We start from the raw sequence: 17,272 nt of genomic DNA on the forward strand, positions 1-17,272 counted from the left end.
GATGTTTTAGTTTCAGATGCGGCAGATTTCGGCTCTACTCAACTCGGCGCAGCAGCTACTCAACACTGCGCCCCCGACAGAACAAGCGCCGCCTACTACAGCAGCTATACCGCCTTTTCGACAATTTCGCGCACAACAAAGGGAATGGCTCCAGTGGTTATCCCAGTTGCAATCGCATCTAATCGCCCACAACGCACCAGGTACTGTAAAACTTCCTTATCTATTATCAACGGTAGGAAGTGCAGTGTTCCGCCTCACTCAAAAACTTTTTCCTAAGCCACTCCGAGTGAACTTGATTACGACCAGGTTGTGCAGTCATTAACAAACTATTATGACCAAGAAATGAATGTGTAGCAGCTGGGTGTCAATTCTTTAATTACAAAAACGGTCAGAACAAACTCATCGCGAGTGGGTAACAGTTTTGTTGGGTATGACAAGCAAATGCAAATTCAAATGTACTTGCAATGCTTTATATTCAGACATGTTGCGTGATGCAATCGTGTACAATGTACCTCATGTCAAACTCAGAGAGCAAGTTTTGAAACAGTCCTATTCAACATTTCAGCACGTAGTGCAAGTACTCGATCAGTACGATTCCAGTACCAGCTATTGGTCGGGTTGAGTCCCTTAGTTGCGATCGCCCCATTCAACACCGGCGGCGTGCGCTAACCACGCCGAGTAAACAACGTTCCACGCCGCATATGCAGTTCGCTATACGGGCGGCTACACAGGCGAACAGAATTAAGTCTTGCCGTAAGTGTTATTCGCGGCACAAAAGCCAAGACTGCCCCTCCCGATGAGCTCAGTGTTAAGCTTGTGGTAGGAACGGACATCTACAATCCGTATGTTTGCAACGGAACACACATAAGAATCTGACCCACTCACAAAAATCTCGTCACAAGGCCCATGTCATTAATGCAGTATATTCCAAGTGTGCAACTAGCAAGCGTTCATTTCGTCAGTGATACGTCAAACAAACTTCTTGTTCACTTACTTATTTGTTGGAAACGTTTCAAATTTCAGTTGGACATAGGTGCCTGTGTCACATCGCTCAGTTGTCACACATATCCATTGTTAGGCTCCCCACGCCTTTCTAAAACTAGCACGCAACGAACAGATTATAATGGACAAGACATTCCCGTTCTCTGAATATGTTTGCAACGGAACACACATAAGAATCTGACCCACTCACAAAAATCTCGTCACAAGGCCCATGTCATTAATGCAGTATATTCCAAGTGTGCAACTAGCAAGCGTGCAGTTTCGTCAGTGATACGTCAAACAAACTTCTTGTTCACTTACTTATTTGTTGGAAACGTTTCAAATTTCAGTTGGACATAGGTGCCTGTGTCACATCGCTCAGTTGTCACACATATCCATTGTTAGGCTCCCCACGCCTTTCTAAAACTAGCACGCAACGAACAGATTATAATGGACAAGACATTCCCGTTCTCTGAATATGTACTTTGCCTGCCATGTACCGCTCGCATATGCGAACAGTCACTTTGACAGTGCTACAATCACGCGAGTGTGCGAACATATTTGGACTTGATTCTCTCGATTTCTTTGGCTTTCACATTCAGGACAATGTGTTGTTAGTGTCTGCATTCAATGCGAAAGACAGTGTCGCTTGCTTGCTAAAAGAATTCCCAGAATTCTTTTCTGAAGGTCTAGGCAAGGCTAATTTTGTTGCACATATTAGGCTGAAAGACAATGCTCAGCTGAAATTTTGCCGGGCCAGAACTGTTCCCATTGCATTACGAGACAAAGTCGCTCCTGTTCCTACAGAATTGTAAAATAACGGAGTTATTGCGTCCATATCAGCCGGTCAATGGGCAAGTTCACTGGTTTTGCTCCCGAAACCTTCAGGTCGCATTCGCCTTTGTGAACACACAAACTGTCATTCATATACGAGGCCTGTTCAGAAAGTAAGCTCCGATTGATTGCCAAATTGAAACCACAGTGAACATCAGAAATGTTTTACTTCTAACAATTAGCTACACCTTTCAGCTACTTCTCTACGTAGTCGCCGTTCTGACTTAGACTTTTGTCATAGCGTTGTACCAACTTTTCAATAGCCTCATCATAGAAGGCAGCCGCCAGTGCTTTCCGCCAATTCTCCACGCTGGCCTACACCTCGTTGTCTGTGTTAAAATGTTGTCTTCAAAGACAGCGGTTCATGTGACCAGAGATGAAACTCAGGGGGAGACAATTGCGGACTGTATTGTGGGTAATCTAACATTTCCATTTGAAAACGATGCAGGAGCATCTTCATTGCCCCTGCAGAATGCGGCTGAGAATTGTCTTGAAGAAGAAACAGCACGACAGTTATGTAATGTTAGCTGCATAGCTTCAGGCGAAATTTCTCACCAGGCCCTCGTACTTGGCGGCAGACACTATTTTCTAGACATCTTTACGCACTCACTGCGAGCTCAGAAATGAGAAGAGCGACGTGATGCTAACTGGGGTTATACTAGAGACACTACCCAACACATCTGTGCAAAGCTTTATCGGATTTTCATAGTCGTTTCCATTTCGCGACCGATCGGAGCTTACTTTCTGAACGCCCTTCGTACATTGCCACGCCCGGAGGATCTCATGGACAAATTAGACGCTGGACGCTATTTTACTAGAACTGATTTGCGCGACGCGTATCCTCAAATACCGCTCGATGAAGAATTTCAAACAGTGTGTGTAGTTAATACTCATTTGGACTTGTTTAAATACTTGCATTTGCCTTTTGGCAGTGCTTCCGCACCTGCCATTTTTCAGCGGTATTTTGAACAGCTGACGGCACAAGTGCCAAACTGTTCAAACTATATGGGCGATATTGTAGTAGCAGGTCGTACACCTGAAGAACATATTGCAAATTTACGTGCGTTGTTGCGTGTGTTATCTGAGGCAGGATTGAAGTGTAGAAGGGACAAGTGTGATTTTTAAACGTGAGTTGTAGTATCTTGGTCAACTCATAAACAGTCAAGGTGTACAGCCTCTGCAGTCGCATTTGTGAGCCATACGAGACTTGCCAGTTGCTCGGAATATCACAGAATTGCAGTCAGTTTTAGGGAAAATGAACTATTATATTCCGTTCACACCGAATGCTGCACAAATCGCAGCTCCATTACATAGCTTGCGTCGCAAGAATTTCCACTTTGTTTGGACAGATGAGTGCCAAGCAGCTTTTCAAAAACTTAAAGATGCATTGCTCAGTGATCGATGCTTAGTTCATTTCGATCCCGACAAACCAGCTGTATTGCAAGTTGACGCTTCCTCTTACGGAAACGATGCAGTGCTTTCGCACAGAACTGGCCTATTTCTTTCGCATCAAAAGTGTTGTCCAAGGCTCAGTGTATAGCTTGCGTCGCAAGAATTTCCACTTTGTTTGGACAGATGAGTGCCAAGCAGCTTTTCAAAAACTTAAAGATACATTGCTCAGTGATCGATGCTTAGTTCATTTTGATCCCGACAAACCAGCTGTATTGCAAGGTGACGCTTCCTTTTACGGAAACGATGCAGTGCTTTCGCACAGAACTGGCCTATTTCTTTCGCATCAAAAGTGTTGTCCAAGGCTCAGTGTAACTATTCATAGGCTAAATTGAGAAGGAGTCTTTGGCTGTTGTGCATGGTCTCACCAAATTCCACCACTACTTGTATGGCAGAAAATTCTATTTAGTAACGGATCACAATCCTTTGCAGTCCTTGTATCATCCGACGAAACCGGTTCCTGTACGAACTGCCCAGAAACTGCAAATATGGGCTTTTTTGTTGTCTCAATACTAGTACGAAATTCTGTATCATCCGATAATTAAAAACATGGTAATGTGGACGCACTTTGACGTCTTCTGATTGGCCCTGACATACTTAGACTCTTCCGCTGCATCTCGTTGTGATATCGATGCACAGGATTCTCAATTGCTTCAGTATTTTCCGCAAAGACAACGGAAGCTGATTGAGATCTGACCATTTTGCTCAGTTATATTCGCACATCTTGCCCTCGTTCCTTGCACAGCATGAGGAACTCCGTAGTGCGCCGATACTTTGCCCGCCGGCATAGTCCCGCTGTACAGAAAGGTGTGATTCTTGTTCAGAATGACAGTGGACAATAACATGTGTTGATCCCTAAAGCTTTACAAAAAGAAGTGTTGCAGTTACTTCGCCAAGGACACTGGGGGATTGTTCGTAAGAAACAGTTAGCGCGTCGACACTGTAATTGGCACGGTATGGACGCTCAAATAGAACAGATGACGTGTCACGCATGCTTGAAAAATCAATCCGCTCCGCCACGAAAATTCTCTGCTTGGCCTAAGCAGCAATCGCCATGGGAACATACGCAAATAGACTTTCCGGAACCTTTTGGAACACTCGTTGGTTGCTTGTGGTTGACTCATACAGCAAGTTTCCTTTTTCTGTGCCCATGATCTCGACAACGTCACGTAGCACAATTCAGGTATTGTCATCGAGTTTTTGCTTAGAAGGTTTATCTGAATGACAGTGGACAATAACATGTGTTGATCCCTAAAGCTTTACAAAAAGAAGTGTTGCAGTTACTTCGCCAAGGACACTGGGGGATTGTTCGTAAGAAACAGTTAGCGCGTCGACACTGTAATTGGCACGGTATGGACGCTCAAATAGAACAGATGACGTGTCACGCATGCTTGAAAAATCAATCCGCTCCGCCACGAAAATTCTCTGCTTGGCCTAAGCAGCAATCGCCATGGGAACATACGCAAATAGACTTTCCGGAACCTTTTGGAACACTCGTTGGTTGCTTGTGGTTGACTCATACAGCAAGTTTCCTTTTTCTGTGCCCATGATCTCGACAACGTCACGTAGCACAATTCAGGTATTGTCATCGAGTTTTTGCTTAGAAGGTTTATCTGAAGGAATAGTATCAGATAACGGCCTGCAGTTCATGTCAAATGAATTTGAAACATTCTGTGAACCCAATGGCATTCGGCATTTAACTACTGCACCATTCCATCCACAGTCAAATGGGGAAGAGGAACGGTTTGTCAGAACATTCAAGCAGCACGTGGCCAAACTTCGCTCCGCACATACTAGGGATCGAGCATTGCAACGGTTTCTCGCCTCATACCGTTCGCAGGGAGCGAAAGGTTATTTACAATTTGTACAGAAAGCAGATGGCAGTTATAAGGGTCGAAGGACATGAAAGGGAAGCAGTGGTTGGTAAGGGAATGAGACAGGGTTGCAGCCTATCCCCGATGCTATTCAATTTTTATATTGAGCAAGCACTAAAGGAAACAAAAGAAAAGTTCGGAGTAGGCATTAAAATCCATGGAGAAGAAATAAAAATTTTGAGAGTCGCCGATGACATTGTAATTCTGTCAGAGACAGCAAAGGACTTGGAAGAGCAGTTGAACCGAATGGACAGTGTCTTGAAAGGAGGGTATAAGATGAACATCAACAAAAGTAAAACGAGGACAATGGAAAGTAGTCGAATTAAATCGGGTGATGTTGCGGGTATTAGATTAGGAAATGAGGCAGTTAAAGTAGTAAAGGAGTTTTGCTACTTGGGGAGCAAAATAACTGATGATGGTCGAAGTGGAAAGGATATAAAATGTAGACTGGCACTGGCAAGGAAAGCGTTTCTAAAGAAGAGAAATTTGTTAACATCGAGTATTGATTTAAGTGTCAGGAAGTGGTTTCTGAAAGTATTTGTATGGAGTGTAGCCATGTATGGAAGTGAAACATGGACGATAAATAGTTTGGACAAGAAGAGAATAGAAGCTTTCGAAATGTGGTGCTACACAAGAATGCTGAAGATTAGATGGGTAGATCACATAACTAATGAGGAGGTAAATAGAATTGGGGAGAAGAGGAGTTTGTGGCACAACTTGAGTAGAAGAAGGGATCGGTTGGTAGGGCATGCTCTGAGGCATCAAGGGATCACCAATTTAGTATTGGAGGGCAGCGTGGAGGGTAAAAATCGTAGAGGGAGACCAAGAGATGAATAAAGCGGATTCAGAAGGATGTAGGGTGCAGTTGGTACTGGGAGATGAACAAGCTTGTCCAGGGTAGAGTAGCATGGAGAGCTGCATCAAACCAGTCTCAAGACCGAAGACCACAACAACAATAACAACAACAACAACCGTTTGCAGCCACGAGATGGTCCATCGGCGGTGGAACTGCTTCACGGCCGCCGCCATCGGACACTGCTCCACCTGCTCGATCCTCTTCAGCAATCGGCGCCGACGGAAGGCCTCAAGTATCGCCCCGCGACGCACGATATTGTCTTTCACAGGGTTTTTAACGACAGCAGACGGTGAGTGCGAGGCGAGATCATCCGTCAATTTGGCGCTTGCACGTATCTTCTTTCAGGTCCAGACGGCTTGCATCGCCGTCTCTGTCTTGTACACGATGATCTTTCACTCTCTCTTCCCCCAGATTCACGGGTTCAGAGGACATCGCGGCCACAGCAGCCGCCTCAGGGTGTCATCACGACACCGCGGGACGAATCCTTCGCCTCCTGCACCTCCTCTCGAGCTACCGATGGAGCTGGACCCGCCCACACCGCAGCAGTCGCCGCCTTCATGGCCGCAGGAGGTGGACGCGTACCCTTCTGGTCGTTTTCCAGAGCACGGGCCGGGTGGCGGGGTGCGGCCGGAAGCCTGACGTCCCCTAGAGCCACAGCTGCCGGCCCACACTCCTGCGGACGAAAGAAGGCAGTGAATCGACGTCGGCCAACGGTACGGGGAATAGGACCCCACCACGACAGGAGCGCCCTCAAGCCGAAGTGAATGTAAGCGCCGCTCCGGCCAGCCTCGGCTGCTCAGATCGGCTCAGTAGGTGGACATTAGTGGACAGCAGAGGAACACTTGTTATTTTGACGTGTGTCGAACTTGCAGGAACATTGCATATAGCCAAGAATATTACTGTTTGCATGTCGCACATCGTTTGCGACTACTCCTTGTAAATCTTCAAGTTAAGTATTATCAGTCTGCTGGCACTATTTCCCGCTTATATAGCCACGATTACGGCCCCTGCCACTAAACAGAGAGGGCCGAAACGACGCGCGCCGGAAGGTGAGTTGGCAGCTCTGGCCCGCCACGGGACCGAGTGACGTCAGATGGTGCGAGGGGTCAGCGCCACGTTTGAAACTGCCGCTCCCGCCCCCCTACAAGTGTTAACCACTCTTCGTTGCTTACTTTCGACATCCAAAGCTCGCCCCCGCGCGCTTCTCAGTGTGTACCCCTGGTCCCTGTTAAAATTGTTGTTCGTACTAATCTCAGCCGCCTGTTTTATAACGGAATCCCAGTATATTGACGCATGAGCCAAGACTCGTGTTCTAAACTTGTATTTTGTGTCAGTTTTCCACGCAATGCTCAGCTGTGGGCGACTTGTCGTGCTCTCTTTGTTTACTATGTCTCGTGCGTGGTACAGCGTTTTGCAACTGTGGGTATTGTCTGGCAGCGGACACCGTACACACCGGACGCACGAAGAGCACACGAGAGCCGTCCGATGGTGAAATGATGGTACGTTTGAACGGTTCTCCTATGAACGATTTCTTGAACGTGAAATTTAAAACTTCGCTTGCGTTTTGCTATATTCAACTGCCACATCAGACCCGTCAACAAAGGTCTGACTGCAAGCCTTAGACCCGGCTAGCCATGTTACATACGACCAGAGTTTTCTCTGGTTCTCTGCCAAATCTTTTGCTAAGGAATGACGGTGGTAGATGTATGCCTCGCACATATATCTTTTCACGGACGCACGAGTCTCTGTTAACCTTCGCTTGTCGTCAGTTATGAGTTCCCTTTTGAACCGAGAATGCAAGAGCCTTTGCTTCCTCAGCATCCGCCGAATTTCGTTATAAAACCATCGTGCTTTTTTTCCATAAGTTATCCACTTACAAGGCACATAACTCTCCAGACCGCGATTTACAATCCGCGTAAATTTTGCCCATAATTTCTCTGCATCCATCTTACTAGAACTAAGTGATGCCAATGCACTATCTAAGTGAGAGTTAATAACTGCTTACCTGCTCTTTCTAACAGAAACACTCTCCTGGCCTTCTTGACTGGTTTATTGACTTTTGTAATCACAGTTGCTATAACGACATCATGACCGCTAATCCCCGGTTCTATACTGCCACTGTCTATGAGGTCCGACCTATTTGTAGCTAGAAGGTCTAAGATATTTCCATCGCGTGTGGGCTGCCGAGCTAGCAGCTCAAGACATTTTCAGAAAACGTGTTCAAAAATATTTCGCAAGACTGTCTCTCTGTATATAGAGAACAACGGCGGTTCAATCACACTTCCCTGTGGCACTCTTGACATTGCTCTTGTCTCTGATGAACACTCTCCATCGAGGACAACATACTGGGTTCTATTACTTAGGAAGATTTCAGGTCACTCACATATCTGCGAACTTATTCTACATGCTCGTATCTTCGTTAACAGCCTGCAATGGGATATTGTTTCAAATGCTTTCCGGAAATCAAGAAATATGGTATCTTCTGTTGTACTCGATGATTTTCTGTCATTACTACGCACTCTCACCCTTCTAAGAGGAAATCATGAATCCATTCGCATAGCTGAAGCGATACACGATAGGGACGCAGAATGATTAGAAGTCTCCTGTGGGGAAACGTGTCAAGCGCCTTCTGGAAGTCTAGGAGTATGGAATCAATTTCACATCTCCTGTTGGCAGCACTCATTACCTCGTGGGCTAGTTGTTTCTCAAGATTATTTTCTGAATCCGTGCTGGCTGTTCGAACACAGTGTATGTTCCACAATTCTACTGTACATCAACGCCAGTGATACGCATCTGCAGTTCATCGGATTGCTTCTACTTTGCCTGTTGAGTATTGGGGTGACGGTGCAGCTTTCCAGTATTTCCGTACGAATCTTTCGTCGAGCGAGCGGCTGTCTATGAGGCTATTGTATCAGCGTACTCTGAAAGGAAGCTGACTAGCATGGTATCTGGACCGTAAGACTTGCCTTAATTAAGTGATTTAAATTGCTTCCCTACGCCGAGGATATCTACCATAAGCTGCTAACTTTGCATCTGTTCGAATTCTGAAATACTTCGATTCTTTGGTGAAGGAATTTCGGCACCGTCATCAGCAACATCACCACTGCTATCACGCACTGAAGGTATCGATTGTGTCTTGCCACTGGCGTAATTTATATACGACCAGAATGGCTTTTAGGTTTTCCGCCAGATTTAGAGACATAGTTTCGTTGTGGAAACTATTAAAAGCGTCTCCATTGAAGTCCGCACTAAGTTTCGAGCCGGCCGGAGTGGCCGTGCGGTTCTAGGCGCTACAGTCTGGAGGCGAGCGTCCGCTATGGTCGCAGGTTCGAATCCTGTCTCGGGCATGGATTTGTGTGATGTCCTTAGGTTAGTTAGGTTTTATTAGTTCTAAGTTCTAGGCGACTGGTGACCTCAGAAGTTAAGTCGGATAGTGCTCAGAGCCCTTTGAACCACTTTTAAGTTTCGAGCTCCAACAAAACATCGCCAGTCTTGGAATCCTGGGTCCTTTTACATTCGGCTTGTGTTTTTTTTTTTTCTTGTGTGTTTTGACCTGTGTTGTGTGACATGAGGGTAATTAATATATTTAATTGGTATTTTTCTCACCATTGTCGTCGATAGTATTTCTTTGGAAATAAGGCACGTCTGCTCGATACTTACATAGTTAATTGGGACGGAGTGGAGACTGTGTCTTAGGAAGGCGTCAAGGGAATTTCTATCTGCTTTATAACGGATATAATTGACGGAAAGAAAATGGTAACTCCAAACGAAAGTTGGTAGGCGTGTTGCTACATCTGGTAAAAGAAGTGTATTCAGATTTCGTGCCATTCACATAAGCGTGGCGCTGGGTAGCGCCAATATGAGGATGCAAATCAGATTTGCTCCTAAACCGTGCTGTAACGGTCGTGTGCTTTGGTTTGCTTTAAGTAGTTTGGTGTTAGTCAAGAATCGTTTAAGGCGAGGAAGACGGCATTATGAACGCCTCACTGAGTTTGAACGAGGTCGTGTAATAGGGTTACGAGAAGAAGGATGTTCTTTCTTCCTGCAACACTGCAGAAAGAGTTGGCGGGAATGTGGACACTGTACGCGAGTGCTGGCAGCGGTGGTGACGGGAACGCAGGGTTGCGAGAACACCGGGCCCCGGCCGGATACCGAGAGGAAAGACGTGTACGTGTGTGGCACGTCGTACTGCGCCTGCGGCAGCAATCTGAGCAGCAGCTGACACGACCGACTGTCACAAATCGCTTAGTTGGAGGACAGCTGCGGGCCAGACGTCCTGTAGCGTGCATTCCGCTGACCCGAAGCCATTGCAATTTGCGACTCGAGCAGTGTCAAGTGAGTTCTCTTTGAGGGCATGGTACAAGTCGGCAGAGTTGTATTTTGTGACGAAAGGTGGTTCTTTTTCGGTGCCAGTGATGGCCCTGGTCGTATAGTGGTTAGAAGGAGGCTACTTGACAACCTGCTAGCAAACTGTGTGCTAGGCACATTGGACCTACACGTGGAGTTAACATTTGGATAGCGATTTCATATGTCAACAGGAGCACTCGTAGTTATCCCACGCAACCCGAATGCAAATTTGTACGTCAGTTTGGTGATTCGACGTCTTGTGCTGCTATTCGTGTACAGCATTCCAGGGGGATTTTTCAACAGGATAACGCTCGCTGATATACCGTAACGCTGTTGTAATGCAACAAGTTCTACGGAGGAAAATCGAGGATGGACTGTAACACTATTGTGAAAAGCATATTTGCTGTGGAGAAGCTGAGTCGCAGACTGTCATAACAAAAACACTGTCAGGAAGTGAGCTTCCGGCCAACAAGGATCTGCGGCTGAGCATCTTTGCTATATGGTGGGTAGCAGCCGTCCTTTTCACAATATCGTTAGATACTATACAGAGTGTCGACGTGTTGCCTCGGCCGGCTCGATAACCACATCTGTCTCCAATCGGGGACGTATGAGACATCATCGGACGAAAACTCCAGCGTCATCCACAAAGAGCGTTGACCGTCCGTGTGCAACACCACACACTGACTTGCGGCACAACATAATGTATGCACATTTCCATACGCGAATTGAGGATTCTGGAAGTTACACCGGTTATCAGTGTACCAACATTTCACGACTGCAGTGGCTTATCTCGCACGCACACTAACCTGTGATCTTGCAATGTCAGCCACTTATATTGCCCCGCCCTGGCCACCGTCGGACACACGCAGCCCGTGGCGCTGCCGCCCACAACTCGGCAGGCGAATACCGCGCTGCGCAGGGCAGCCGCAGGCCAGTTCGACGGGAGAGGCGCCGAGGCGGCGGTGCGAGTGCGTGTGTGCTTCTGGAAGGCACGTACATTAGCGCGCGTCGAGGTCGCGCCGAAATAGACGGGCGTGTGGCTCTGCCCTCGGCCGCTCCAGCTGGAAGCGGGAAATCCCACGACCGCCTGCTCCGCTCCAGTGCCTGCCGCCCGCTGCCGTCTTGCGCGTTCCCAACCATCCTCAGATACGGCCGATGTGAACCGCAGCTCGCTGTCTTGCCCCTCGGAAGGCACTACTTGGACGCCACGAGTCCACAGCGATACCTCATTCGCAGTTCCACCTTTAGCTACCAGATTCTGAACACACTCCCAAGAGCGGAAATTTACGGTCTTGCGTCACTTTACTGAACCGACACTGGTAAACAGGGAAGGTAACACAAAAAAACCGCAAAACTACTAATAACGTACGAGCTGACACGCAACAGATACCTTCACTACAGAAGCCGAAACTAAGACATTAGAACACAGCTGTTACAACACAAGTACTTTCCACATCACATTACGGCAACTGATGGCAGCTCTGAAATCTAAATTGCCGGAAAAAAAAACAGAAAATAATTTGACGTTAGGTCTTTCAGTGTGAAAGTTGCTTGTCTATTTGGCACTTTGATTTCTTCCCACTATATTTTGTTTCTAGTATTTCTACATCGCGGTATTTATGGTTGCAATACTAACACGAATTCTTTACAGACGAATGGAAAAACTAGTAGAAGCCAACCTCGGGGAAGATCAGTTTGGAATCCGTAGAAACACTGGAACACGTGAGGCAATACTGACCTTACGACTTATCTTAGAAGAAAGATTAAGGAAAGGCAAACCTACGTTTCTAGCATTTGTAGACTTAGAGAAAGCTTTTGACAACGTTGACTGGAATACTCTCTTTCAAATTCTAAAGGTGGCAGGGGTAAAATACAGGGAGCGAAAGGCTATTTACAATTTGTACAGAAACCAGATGGCAGTTATAAGAGTCGAGGGGCATGAAAGGGAAGCAGTGGTTGGGAAGGCAGTAAGACAGGGTTGTAGCCTCTCCCCGATGTTGTTCAATCTGTATATTGAGCAAGCAGTAAAGGAAACAAAACAAAAATTCGGAGTAGGTATTAAAATTCATGGAGAAGAAATAAAAACTTTGAGGTTCGCCGATGACATTGTAATTCTGTCAGAGACAGCAGAGGATTTGGAAGGGCAGTTGAATGGAATGGACAGTGTCTTGAAAGGAGGATATAAGATGAACATCAACAAAAGCAAAACAAGGATAATGGAATGTAGTCTAATTAAGTCCGGTGATGCTAAGGGAATTAGATTAGGAAATGAGGCACTTAAAGTAGTAAAGGAGTTTTGCTATTTGGGGAGCAAAATAACTGATGATGGACGAAGTAGAGAGGATATCAGATGTAGGCTGGCAATGGCAAGGAAAGCGTTTCTGAAGAAGAGAAATTTGTTAACATCCAGTATTGATTTAAGTGTCAGGAAGTCATTTCTGAAAGTATTCGTATGGAGTGTAGCCATGTATGGAAGTGAAACATGGACGATAAATAGTTTGGACAAGAAGAGAACAGAAGCTTTCGAAATGTGGTGCTACAGAAGAATGCTGAAGATTAGATGGGTAGATCACATAACTAATGAGGAAGTATTGAATAGGATTTATGGAGAAGAGAAGTTTGTGGCACAACTTGACCAGAAGAAGGGATCGGTTGGTAGGACATGTTCTGAGGCATCAAGGGATCACCAATTTAGTATTGGAGGGCAGCGTGGAGGATAAAAATCGTAGAGGGAGACCAAGAGATGAATACACTAAGCAGATTCAGAAGGATGTAGGTTGCAGTAGGTACTGGGAGATGAAAAAGCTTGCACAGGATAGAGTAGCATGGAGAGCTGCATCAAACCAGTCTCAGGACTGAAGACCACAACAACAACAACAACTTCACGCGGGTCTACTATAGTCAGTTTCGAATAACCGATACAAGCACAGCAGCAATCTCTTTGCTCGGACACCGGAGCAGTTTTACTTGTTTGGTGAGCTGGGCGGTGAGTTACTGTGCCGAGGCTACACTCGCACTGCTCAGCTGCCATCACTCCGCAAACAGGAATCGGGCCGTGGCGAAATCGCAGCACATAGGTTGCTCGTACTCCTACTTAGATTAATGGAAGCTGATTACACCGTCGCAAATAATTATTTCACTTTTCGTGCTGGAAATTCAAACATGTAACCCTCTCACGAAGTGTACAGCAGTTTTTATTTATTCAGCAACCGTGATATGAGAATGTAATGTTCCTATTGCTTGTCGTAAATCTGAATCTTCCGTCTCTAGGTTTCAGTACACCTGCAAGGTTGTTAAACCATTTCCTTGTTTTCAGTTACGAAAGAATTCCTTATCAGACCACTTCTTTCGTTTTTATTACGAAATATATATTATTATTCACTTTTTGAACCTCTGGAGCGTCTGTCTTACTGCGTGGCCGTAATCTTGTTGAAACTACAATGTATTGCTATTGGGTGATGACAAAATCAGGTTATAAATACCACACTCCAGCAACAAGAATTTATATCTTAGCAGAGTGAGCTAAGTATACAGCTACACATCTGGGGGGAGCGCAATGTTGCCATTAATTTTGTGTTGTGTGGAGAAACATGTCAACTACATTGCTGCAGTTTGTCAACATTTCACCATGGGGTTCGTGTCAGTTCACAGTAACTAAACGGGATAAGAAGAAAAAGGACACCCTCATTAAGTTTACGAACATGGATCATTTAATGGGTAAAAGCGGATAACGACTTGATTAATGCTTTAAATAAACCAGGGATAGTCCGCTCGTAATGTCTTTAGAAATCATATTCAAGATCAAGCGTAGCTTCACTGTAGTACGGTTAATGTAGATGGCTTTTAGTGATTCAGACAGACAAAGTGAGGAAATGATTACATAGAACGTGAGTAAGATTACTAAAAACTTCCAAGTGGAGTTTATTAATTGACAAAAGTCAATGCTCACTGAACATTTAACACAGACAAAGAATAACTGAAACTTGTCCCCTGTAATGACGAAAAGAATAATTTAGTGATGATTATGTCTGGCTCGTGGAGCGCTCAACTGCGCGGTCATCGGCGCCCGTACAAAGTCCCAGTCTGTACACAGTCCAGTCTAGCCACTTTCACGAATGATAATGAAATGATAAGAGCAACACAAATACCCAGTCCCCAGGGAGAGAAAATCCCAAAACAGTTTAATGATCACACAAAGACATGGCCTTGTCATTTACGTGTATGTTCGTTGAGAGTACCATATGCATTAGTGAAGTAAATGTTGCTCCACCCATTTAACAAACGCAATGACCTACGGAGTATCTGGAAAACAAGTTGTTGATCAGGAGCGAGCAATGGTAAACCAGGTTAACTTCCCGTAACCCGCAAGTGAAACACATTATCATATTATCAGAAGATTAATAGGCTTAAGATGCTGTACTTTGATGAGTTAATTCTAAAACAGGGGCCTACAGAATGCCTGATGGACATATGGTTGGTCATGAACTGATACCGGACAAAGAAAGACCAACTACGTCAACACAAAATTGCTTAACAGTTTGAGCATAACATACGAGGGTTGAATGAAAAGCAATGCCTCCACCTTCGTTAACAAGGTTTGGATGGGAATATTTTAATAACTCAAACACAGAAATAATCACAGTTTTACTTCTGCCAGTATCTCGTCTCCTACCTTCCAAACTTTACAGAAGCTCTCCTGCGAACCTTGCAGAATTAGCACTCCTGAAAGAAAGGATATTGCGGAGACATGGCTTAGCCACAGCCTGGGGGATGTTTCGAGAATGAGATTTTCACTCTGCAGCGGAGTGTGCGCTGATATGAAACTTTAATCTTCCAGGAAGTTTCATATCAGCGCACACTCCGCTGCAGAGTGAAAATCTCATTCTGGAAACATCCCCCAGGCTGTGGCTAAGCCATGTCTCCGCAATATCCTTTCTTTCAGGAGTGCTAGTTCTGCAAGGTTCGCAGGAGAGCTTCTGTAAAGTTTGGAAGGTAGGAGACGAGATACTGGCAGAAGTAAAACTGTGAGGACCGGGCGTGAGTCGTGCTTCGGTAGCTCAGATGGTAGAGCACTTGCCCGCGAAAGGCAAAGGTCCCGAGTTCGAGTCTCGGTCGGGCACACAGTTTTAATCTGCCAGGAAGTTTCATATCAGCGCACACTCCGCTGCAGAGTGAAAATCTCATTCTGGAAACATCCCCCAGGCTGTGGCTAAGCCATGTCTCCGCAATATCCTTTCTTTCAGGAGTGCTAGTTCTGCAAGGTTCGCAGGAGAGCTTCTGTAAAGTTTGGAAGGTAGGAGACGAGATACTGGCAGAAGTAAAACTGTGAGGACGGGGCGTGAGTCGTGCTTCGGTAGCTCAGATGGTAGAGCACTTGCCCGCGAAAGGCAAAGGTCCCGAGTTCGAGTCTCGGTCGGGCACACAGTTTTAATCTGCCAGGAAGTTTCATATCAGCGCACACTCCGCTGCAGAGTGAAAATCTCATTCTGGACAGAAATAATCCTTAGAAAATGATCTTTAATTACCAATATTCACTTTTCCACATAACCACCAGCCAATTGGATACATTTCTGCCAAAGATAAACAAGTTTTCTGAAACAGTCACGGAAGAAGTCGACACTCTGTTTCCGCAAGTCTCACAGTTCTCTCAACGTCTTCATCAGAAGCATAATGATGTCCCCGCATCGTCTTTCATTATCGGGAAGAGATGAAAGTCAGACGGTAATAAATCTGGACTGTATGGAGGGTGTCGCACGGTGGTGAGATTCAGTCTCTGAAGTTCTGCTGTGGTGGCACGTGAAGTGTGTGGTTTGACTTTGTCATGCTGCAGAAAAACATTTCCCTTTTCCTTTCGGACCCCTGTTAGCCGTCGTTTCAGAGTTCCCAGCGTTGTGATGTAACGCTCTGAATTTATTGTTGTTCCACGACCAAGGAAATCAACATGGATAACACTATCTGCGTCCCAGAACACTGTGGCCATGATTTTTCCAGCTGAGGGCTGCGTCTTGTATTTCTTTTTCTGGGGCGAGTCTTTGTGTTGGTATTCCATAGACCGACGTTTCGTCTCCGGGTCATAACGGTGTACCCACGTTTCGTCTTCTTTCACAACTGAATAGAGGAAGGCGTCACCTTCATTCTCGGAATGCAAGAGGAATTCCTGGCAAATTTCAAGTCTGTGCGCTTTCATTTCAGGAGTCAGCATCCGGGGTATCCATCGTGGACACATCTTACGATACCCAAGCAAAGCAATAATGTGATCTGCACGTTATTGTGAAATGCCGATTGTGCTTGCAATTTCTCTCTGAGTGATACGACGATCGTGCTGAATCAATCTGTCAACACTTTATTCGTGAAACTCGGTGGTTGCTGTCACAGGACGACCTACCCTTTGTTTGTTACGTGGGTCTGACGTTCCCGCCTCAACATCTTTAAACCTACTCGTCCAATGATGCACAGTACTCACATCAACACAATCACCATAAACTACTTTCATTCCCTGATGAATCTCCTTTGGAGTGACACTTTCTGCTGTCAAGAATTCAATGACTGCACGTTGTTTAAATCGCACTGACCCACTGTCTGCGCAGGATTCCGTACTTTTCACTGTAACAACACAACCATTTAATGTTAAAGCTTCCCGCCAACTGGAGCTGTAGAGAAGAGGCTACGGAACAAGCCAGTACCTGCCGCATACCAATGCTACCAATAGTTGAGTTACGAAGGTGGAGGCATCACTTTGCAGACAACCCTTGTACATATTGATAACTGAAACCCTCGTTAATGATTTGAAATCAGTGCGATCCATAATGCGATATTTCAGTGCCTGTGTCTGTATGAAGTACGACGCAATGTTCTTTTGAAATACCGAAATCTGTTTGGAGGCAACCTCCAACTGTAGAATGGAATGACGATACTGAAAATTTGTGCCGAA

This window comes from Schistocerca piceifrons, chromosome 3, assembly GCF_021461385.2.
Source record: "Schistocerca piceifrons isolate TAMUIC-IGC-003096 chromosome 3, iqSchPice1.1, whole genome shotgun sequence".
Taxonomy (NCBI): Eukaryota; Metazoa; Arthropoda; class Insecta; order Orthoptera; family Acrididae; genus Schistocerca; species Schistocerca piceifrons.